Source organism: Pteropus alecto, unplaced genomic scaffold (assembly GCF_000325575.1).
Source record: "Pteropus alecto unplaced genomic scaffold, ASM32557v1 scaffold45, whole genome shotgun sequence".
NCBI classification, from domain to species: Eukaryota; Metazoa; Chordata; class Mammalia; order Chiroptera; family Pteropodidae; genus Pteropus; species Pteropus alecto.
The window spans coordinates 13232032-13242310 of NW_006442491.1; the positions used below are offsets into that span (position 1 = coordinate 13232032).

Consider the following 10279-nt stretch of genomic DNA (forward strand, 5'->3'; position numbering starts at 1 on the left):
AACAATAATGATTATTGTATACTACCCTTTGTTTTAAAAAGGTTAGAAAGAGGTCTGACATTGTATCAGTGCTCACAGCATCTCCAGAGGAAGGGAGCAGAGGAATTGCTAAACTGACTTACAAAGAGGGCTATCTAGATTGTGGTAGTTGAAGAGACTTTTCCCTGATCACAGAGCAGGATGGGAGCTCAAGGTTGGGTCACATGTGAGTGCCTCCTATCCCTTTTCCCACTACCATTAAGCTAAAGCCACAATTCAACAAAAAACAATGTGAGGGAAACCGAATATCATTTTAATCTTTGCCTTACTGAACTCTGTAGGACTTCAATATATATATATTTGGCAAATCATTGTTATTTATTTTGTTATGGAAGGTAATAGAAAGTTCACGTTTTCTTTACAGTGAAGCAGATCATACATGTTTGCAGTCTTTCTTTTTATTTTAAACTGTCCCCCACCCCCAAATGCAGTGTTTAACTATAAGAAAAGAGGCTTCAGAATGGTATATATAGCTGGGAATTATGATTGAGGCTCTGGAATTTATTTCATATGACCTTGGATAAATTACCTAACTTCTCTAAACTTCAGTTGCTTCATTTGTGAAGTTTAAATTAATTGTATTAAAAATGCTTGGTGTAACAACCTGCCACTAATAGGTGCTCAATAAAGATAGTTCCCATCTTTATCCTCCTCTTCCTCCTCATTGTTATTAGTACTATTAAAATAGGGCAGCCTCAGAAATACAGATTGTAATTGATATAAGAGGAAAAAGAGGGACAAATCTAACGCTCTCTCCTTTTTAAATGGGGAAAAAGTGCTGAATGCAGAAAACAACCACTTGTCCTGGAGAAATTGAACATGGGAGATAAGTAAGGAAAGGTGAGAAATCCAACTCCAAAATCTAAGGTTAATGTATTAACTTGGGCTTCAGGCTATCTCAGGCCATGGCAAAAAATTTCATAGGCAGGAATTCTGGAAAAATGGACACAGTACACAAATGTTTTCTTTTTCTCTATATTATTTTTATTTTCAATCTCCTCTCCTACAACCCACCTCCTTACTTCTGCCCCCAAGATACCCTTTATACTTTTCTTTCTGGTATCTAATACAATCTACTTCCCCTCCATGAATAAAAAGAGAAAATATGACAATTAATAGTATCAACCATTGGTTGATTGGATCAAGATCAATGATTTCAAACTAAACTCTTCAGGTATGAGAGTTCATTTTTAAAAATCTTTTTCTAAATAATTAATTTGAAAAATTTGAAACCTACAGAAAGGTTGCAAAATTGGTAAAATGTATTCCTATACCTTGCACCAAGATTCACCAAGTTTTAAACTTTTACCATATTTGACTAATCCCCCTCTCTCTGAGAGTCTGTTTTTTCATGTTAAACATATTCAGTGGAGCCTGATCATGCATGAACATGATTATATTTTTATTCATTTGAGTTGATAATGCTTCCTACAGTAGATTTCAGAATAAAACAAATACTCCATCCCCATAGCCCCTATCTCCCAGAAGTTTCAGGTACTCAAAGAGAGAGGACTGGAAAACCTTTTTGAAATATTTTATTCTAAAGTATAAATGAAGTCTAACCACCTGAGGGAGCATTTGTACTTAATAAGATGAAGTAATAAGGGTTATGGTTTGTGCATGTTAGATAATATATTTGAAGAACAAGCTTCTGGTGATGCTTGCCTCTTCCAGTCTACATTTATATCCTCTGAGCCTTCCTGGCCATGGAATATGCATTTTAACTACACACTAATAGTCCCTTTATCTCTATCTTATCCTCGAAAGGGCTCTGTGGTCTGCATGTACAAGTCAAAAATGGGGCATGGATCTTGAAAATTAGAACCGACCCAGGAAATCTATTTTGTGTGTGGTTCTTGTCATCTCTTTGGGGTAAATTATGGTTTGGAGAGATAGGCAAATATTTGCAACCCAAAATCACTAAGTATGGGGAGGGCCCCATGTATTTCATAAAGCAAGGCATGCCTGGGTTCTCATTTCCCACAAACATTTTGATTAAATGTGAATCAGAGTTTGGGCTTCCCTTAGACACTCTGACCTGGGCCTCCCAGCACAGCTGCAGGCTTCTAACGAGGTCGCAATGAAGAGTGATCCTACATATCTGATGAACCACAGGATGTTAACAAGACACACCCATTGTCCTACATTTGGCAGGCTCTAAAAAAAGAATGCAGCAAGGAGTTTGCAGCAAGCCAAACCAACACTGACCGTAGTAATAGGCTCTTCCAAATGGGTGTGGCCAAGTAGATCACTTGAAAAAGAATAGGCCCTAGGATAAATCTGTATTAAAGAAAAGCAAAACAGGCCGAACTGTCACAAAGAATAGAAAAAAGCTATAGACCCTTTCATCCTCACCAGGGATTGAGAGGGTGGTGACTACACGACATTGTTCCAGCCTCAAGATTTTTCCTTGAATTGACTCTTAAGAGTGAGAGGAGGAGGTTTAAACTCATGTTGGTCATACCACTCCTCAAAATCTAAGATAGGATTAGGTTCTTAAGTTGTAGCTTGATGAGAAAGGCCCAAATAACTTTTAATTGGAATTCAAATAAAGAAAAGGTCATTTCCCATAACTGCTCTTCATTTTAATACACAAAGGAAACAGGAATATAGTCTTTTCATCTAAGAGTGTACTGTTTGTTTATTCCTTCATTACACTCATGCAAGCACACATACTACACACACACATTCAACCCACAGGTTGAAGCTAAGAATAGGTGTAAGACAGTATGAGAATTATAAATACATGTGAATACACAGCAAACATAATGTTACTCCCTATTATATATGCAGGGTAAAGAAGGAATATGGTAATTGAAAAAGCAGTCATTCCTCCAAAAGATTATATGATTTGAATGGGGACTGTGAGCAAAAAGATTTGTGTGTATCCATGCTTTTGGAGAGTTTTTGAAACATTATAGAAGATTTGGATTCAGTTTGTTTTGTTTTTGTAGTTTGAGTTCTAGGACTAATTTATTGTGTCTTGGAAGCTAAAAATTGATTAATCCAGATGAGTGTGTGTGTTTGATAAATCCAAGCTATTTCCTCCACCTCTTGTCAGTTGTTTTACCATGTTCCTCCTCATACTCATCTTAAATCAAAAAGCAATTTTTAATTCTTGTCTACCATCTTCTTTTCCATTCAGTTAGTTATGCGTCTTATATCATTTTCTTCTAAATGTTTCTATAGCCATTCCTCTTACCATTTAAATCGCCATCATTCAATTCAGACACATAACCTCAACTCTTTTCCATAGCATTCTGCTGGGTGCCCCTGTCTCAGTTTCTAAACTTCAAATCTTTTACTCAGTTCTCAGATCATAATAATGGTGTTTAAACCACTGATTTTGAACATGTTCATTCTCTACTGAGAAATTAACTGTCACTTCATATTTTGTATAACACCTAATTTAATATTCTTGGCCTGGTTTTCAAAGTCCCTTATTATTTGCTTCCACCACAATAATGCAAACTATTTGCATTATCCTCTAACACACACCATACACAGTGTTGTTGCAGTCTATGTTTATTCACCAGCTCCTGGGCACGAAATGGTCATTTCTGCCTAACAGATTATACTCTCCATTTCTTGTAACAAAATGTCATCTTCCATTGCTTTTCTAAAACCTTGCCAATTTCTAAGGCCCAGAGAAAACTCAGTGCTCTAAGAAGCCTGCTGTGACTACACTAACCCTAATTTATGTGCTTTTTTGCTAAATTTTTCACCAGTGATAATCTCAATCAAACACATTGCACATATATACACAAGCACACACATATATTGCCTTTAAATGTTCACCGTATTATCAGATGGATTTGTTTAACCAACTGGATAAGGAAATTGTTTGATGAAGGGGACCATGCTATATAAATAAGTCTCCTGACATATACCCTAAAACAACTGACATAATGACATCTACATCATATAGAGTTTGGTAACTTCTAATTTTGAAATGAATTAGGATTGACTATAAGTAGAATATTTATTAAAAAAGAATATTACATAATCAAAATGTCTCAAACCTAGCTTTATTCTGGACAAATAGTTTCAATCTTTGTATCCAATAATAAGGAAAAAAATATCATATCATTTTTTACTATATTTTGGAGTCTGCTCAGACGTTCCTAGCCATTAGTATCTGTTTCCACCTGGAAGCACTATCAAGTAAATGCCATCATTAAGCGGAAACTATTTCAGAGAACTTGATTTGATCAAGATCACAATCTAAATCTAACCCTTATGCTAGTCTTAACATGAAGCCTAAACTAACTCAAGCTCAAATCATAACACTAGGCTTATGTCTAATCTTCACCTAACACTAGTTCTAGCCCAAATTTAACCCAAATCCTAGACTTAACCTTACACTTGACCCTAAACCTACCTAGCCCTAGCTCTACTCTAGGTCTAACCCTATCCTCGCCTTAACCTAACTCTAACTCTAGCTCTAATCCTAGTCCTAACTCTAACTTTAACAATAATCTTAATCCTACTTCTAAACATACCCCTGTCTGCTAATAATAGTCCTAATCCTAATCCTAATTTGAGCCCTAACACTAGCCTGAAATCTAACACTTAGATTCACATGACTAATATCTAATTTAATATGTAATTAAAGACAAGAAAGTCTGTAAAGCAAAGAATAGACAAAAGAGGGAGATGGGATATATAACATACATTTGTATACATATACATTTTTTTTCTGGTACTGAGTATAAATATTCAGTACCAGATATGTTAAGTATCAGAAATATTTGAAAAGTAACCATCATTCTTTTCTCAGTAAATGCTTAACATTCAAAAAGAGAGAAACTCAAGTGAAGGAAGCTTTTCTCATGAATATATACGTTTATGTTTCCTCAATGGTCTTTTTGGATTCCTTGATAAATAAATGAAGATAATCTTATTTCATTTGGGGATCTGGGTGTTGGTGGAAACTAAATTGGGTGAGGCGAAGTTAGATTCTGCAATTCCTATTTGCTGTTGAAATGATTAATGAAAAACTGATCAGAAACCTAAATGGACATTATAATGGGTTGAATGTTGCCTCTCCAAATGTATATCCATGTTAAAATCTGTAACCTGTGAGTATTACCTTATTTTGAAAAAGAGTCTTCACATATATAATCGAATTAAAGATCTCAAGATGAGGTCATCCTAAATCCAATGATAATTTTTCTCATAAGAAACAGAAGAGGAAAAGATAAATAGGAGAGGAGAGGGTAATATGACCATGGCAGCAGAGATTGGAGTTATGCAGTGTAAGGAATGCCAGTGGCCATCAGAAGCTGGACATGGCAAAAAACAGAATCTTCCCTAGAGCCTCCAGAGGGAAGTACGATCACCTTGATTTTGGATTTTTGGCTTCCAGAATTGTGAGTGAATAAGTTTATGTTGACTTTTAAGCCACCGAGTTTCTGGTAGTTTGTTAGAGCAGCCTTAGGACACAATGTGGTCAATGTGATAGCACCAGAGAAGTGAAGATTGTGTTTGCTGGGTGAAAGTTCCAGTGATAAACCACTAGGCAAAGAAAGCTTCCTCAGAAAGGAGGTTGCTAGTGGTAAAGCTTGTGCTCTAATGAAATTGGATTGGTGTATAATAAGCTTTTTACATGAAGGGTGGTTTACATTTTTCCATCTTTACTACTTACCACAAACTGCAGATGTCACTATTGAGGCAAAGATAAAATGACAAGGTTACTGCTCTTGAGTTCATAGACCAGAGGGGGACTACATATGTAATTAGATAAGTTCTAAAAGAATAGTATGGGCAAAGGAGATGGGAACCCAAGCAACTTTGTCTGAAATAGCAGTGGTTGAAGGGGTATGGTAAAAGGAGGTTATTAGAGAAAAAGTCCAAGTAGAAGTGGGATGTCACTAGGAAGTTAATTTCTCAAAAGACAGCGCTGGAAATATACAGAATTCCATTCCACATTTGTTTCTTATATAATTTATTTAAATTTTTTAAATTGACTTCATTAACTCCTTTAAATATACTTTGTTGTTTCTCTTTTATTGTCTCTTTTTATTGTCAATCCGGCCATTTACAGAGATTTAAAATAATATGGATGATGTTTTATTCCATGAGCGATTTTTCATTTTGAATCCTATGAGAAAAGTGAGGTAAATTGCAGCACTGATTCCATTTTTGAGTTTTAGAATAGAGCTCATAATATAGCTATGACTTCCTCAAGTGGTTTTGGGAACTTTAATGTCTGATCAGGAAATGCCACTGACACAATAATCTTCCTATGACATGGCTTCAACCATACTATGTACCTGCTCGACGAATCACAACTTTTACCACGTAATGCCTGGATTGGTGTTCAAAGACTTCTCTCATCTGACTGTTTCCTAGCTTTGTCATGTTTCCTAACATATCTCTGTGTGGACCTACCATCAACTGTGCTTTTCATTATTTTATTGTTGTCTTTTTTACATGGATTCCTTAAATTCTCATGAAATCTTACCTCATCTTTAAGGAAATAATTCGTGAATCTTAACTCAAAGCTTTCCTCCCTCCATTTTCCCCAGCCCCTCTTCCTTCAACACATATTTATTTAGTGTTTACCATGTGCTAGATACTGGGGCAGGTGCTAGAAATATAGAAACTCCTGATTTTTGTCTCCCAACCATGACCAACTTATCTCTAAATCTAATGGACACTTTTCTGTTATCATAAGTCCTTGTTTCTCCCACTGGAGGACTAGCAATCTCCTTGGTGATGGACCATCTTCCGTTTGTTCACCTCTTTGTTTCAACTTCTCTGTGTCTAACACATAGTAGATATTCAGTAAATTTAAATAAATAAATGGGTAAGCACTGATGTTGATATTGGTACTAATCATAGGGAAAATATTTAAGAAGATAATGATTTATTAGAATCTTCATCTTTCTGTGAAGGATGGAAAAGACTTGGGCAAAAGATAGACTCCATTTAGAGTAGTGCTGTTTTTCTGTTCTTGCTTTTAAGTAACTGACCTGGAGTGGACTATACATGGCATGTAGAACTTGAGTTACTGAGAGGGAAGTAGTTGAACTTTAGAAAGTAGGAGTGATTTATTATTTCTTGGAAATAGAAATCAGAATGTTATTGCTCATGTTAGATAACGAAAGAAACAGAGTTACATTTACCTTTTTAAAGTGATATTACACATGCTCACTTTTGAACAGAAAGTGACAGCTTTGGGTTACCTATTTTATTCATTTCAAACTTATTTTAGTTATGCATTCTTTGTTAACTATAATCTTTCATAGGCAAATATACAAAACCAATTAAAGCAGAGATTCTCTATGTGAAGTTGGGGTTGAGCAGCTTAGTGGTGTTAGGGGATACTCAGCACTTTCGATGACATTCTTTTGGCTCCAAATAAACTCCAATCTTCATAGTATTTAGTATAAAGACCCTGCAGTAGCTTATAAGAGAGGGATGTGAAAATGTTGGTTAAAAGGTATTAAATTTCAGTTATGCAAGATGAATAAGTTCTAGAGACCTAATGTACAACAATGTGACTATGGTTAATAATATTGTCTTGTATACTTAAATTGGCTAAGTGAGTAGATCTTAAGTGTTCTCATAACACACACACACATGCACACACACACACGGAAAAGAAATCAGATGATGGTAACCATGTAAGGTAATGGATATGTTAAACAGCTTGCCTGTGGTTACTTCACAATGTATATGTATATTAAAACATCAAGTTATACATTGTAAATGTATACATTTTTTATTTGTCAATTATATCTCAATAAAGCTGGAGGGGGAAGAAAAGAGAAATGCAAGAAAATATCAATGCTATAAATCAATGAGCATTTTAAATATATACGTGGGAGAATAAAAACTTGTGTTGCTTGGTTCTGAAACCATCTTCAGATAAGAAGAAACAAAAATTGATCATGAACCCTTCAAGCTATCAGAAAGAAAACATTCAAACTACAGCAAAAGAAATACACAAATCATAGAGAAAGCTAAAAACACAAATAAAGCGTTAGAAACAGACATTAGAGTATAAAATATGATAGTGGAACTAAGAAAATACATTAGTCTTAGCAATAAATACATATAAAGTAAACAGACTTGTTAAAAGAAAAATATTCTCAACTTAGATTAAAAAGTCAGAACATTATTAAAATCTAAAAATCAGAACCTTATTAAATTCTTTAAATGCATTTAAAATGATATAGGTGAATAAAAAGTATATCATGGGCAAAGACACAGGAGAAAAAGGCACAGCAAAAGCAAAAGCAAGGATTGTAATAGCCAACAATGTCGAATTCAAGTGATAAGTATGGTCACCCAAAAACAAAAATGGCATCAATGAGGATGTGTCACATATTTTTAAAACAAATAGTAGCCTCGAAAACTGGCAAAACAAACCCTAGTATAAGAGGTCAGGGGGAAGTAGTGGCAAGGGGCTTTTGTTTACTTCATTCAGAGCCAATATACTAAATGTGCAAAAATAGTACAGATATTTAAGATATAAGTATATAAATAACATCGTTAATAAAGTATACCAAGTTATATAATTAGAAAACCGAGAATCTCTTTTTTCATGTGCCCAAGAGTTATTTACAAAATTGTAACATATGGTGAGTCACCAAAAAATCTCAATGGTATTCTGTCCTCATTATAAGCCTAGAAATTTATAACAAAAGAGAAATCAACTTACCACAAAAATATTAAAGAAAACTTCCTCGTTAACTCTTAGTAAAATACAATATCAGAAATTAAACTACAACACACCTAGAAAATTAGATAGTTAAAATCTATGCATCAAAACTAAAAGAGTGTGGTTAAAGCAGTCCTTGGAGGAAAAATTTTAGTCTGAAATTACTTAGCACACTAAACCAGAAAGAATAGAAAAACAAACAAACAAGCAAACAAACTCAGTATCTATCCAAACCAAGAAATCTTTAAAAAGGAAAATTTAATAACAAAATTGATACAAATTTATAAACATGAATAAATCCAAGAGCTGATTCTTTTAAAAGGCTGATAAAATGGATAATCCATTAATTAAAAATATCAGGGGAAAAAGTAGTAATGTATGAAATTATTTTTAAAAGATTGAGAAATAACTATGGATAGAGAAAAATCACAATTTCTCTAAAGACTGCTTTTCTCAACTTTATCAAAATATATTTGAATACTCAGATGAAATGCATGATTTTCTAGAAAAAATAAAATAATGATTCCAGAAAAGGGAGTTCAATTTCTATGGAATAAATCGATGCAGTTGACAAAAATTTACTACCTACCTTCCCCTATCTTCCTCAAAAATGCTAGACTATATGATTTTACTTGTCAGACGAATCTGTGGCAGCTTTTTTGTCCAACATCTTAGTGAGGCTAAGTGGTAGCAGCTGCTCTCTGAGCTTTGCTGTTATGCCCGAGGTTGGCAAGAAGTAAAAGATGCTGGAAAGTCAGCCATGCTTAAAGGCAAAGACCCAGCGAACAAATCTGGGGGCAAAGCCACAAAGAAGAAGTGGTCTAAAGGCAAAGTTCAGGATAAGCTCAATAATTTAGGCTTGTTTGACAAAACGGGAAACGACCAACTCTGTCAGGAAGTCCCCAGTCATGAGCTTATAATCCCAGCCATTGTCTCTGAGAGTCTGAAGGTCTGATGTTCCCTGGCCAGGGTAGCCCTTTAGGAGCTCCTTAGTAAAGAACTTATTAAACTGGTTTCAGAGCATCGATCTTAAGTAATTTACACCAGAGACCCCAAGTGTGAGAATGCCCCAGCTGCTGATGAAGAGGCATGAAAAAGAGGTCCCATCAATTGTACATTTGAAAATAAAACTTTATTAAATAAAAACAGAATCTGAGCCGTATTAAAAATGTTAACTTTATTAAAGCAAAATTTGATTCAAATTGAGTAGTGCCAAACTGGAAGGAGTTAGGAGCACTCCACTAATAGGAGCTGGGAGAAAGACTTAGAAAAATAAAAGCAAAACAAGGAAATGGTCTGATTGGCTATAGCTTGAGTGGTTGACTTTGTTGGGAAAGCCTGGTTTGCAGTTTGTGATTGGTTGTCCTTAGATTTTGATTTCTTAACCCTGAAGTATTTATAGTTTTTGGTTTTGGTTTGCTTATGCATTAAAATCACTTTAGTTTAATGGCCCCTTGCTTCATTAATTTAGCATTATAAATATACAAATTCTCTCAAACTGTTGATAAACAGAGAACTTCGAGGTTAATTAAACTGTTTTAGACCTTAGGAAGAGAAAGAAAACTTCCA

General features: G+C 34.7%; 1 pseudogene; it reads left to right on the forward strand.

Annotated features, from left to right (window-relative positions):
• Window positions 1-5263: 5263 nt before the first annotated feature.
• Window positions 5264-9803, forward strand: LOC102881846 (annotated as a pseudogene).
• Window positions 9804-10279: the final 476 nt, after the last annotated feature.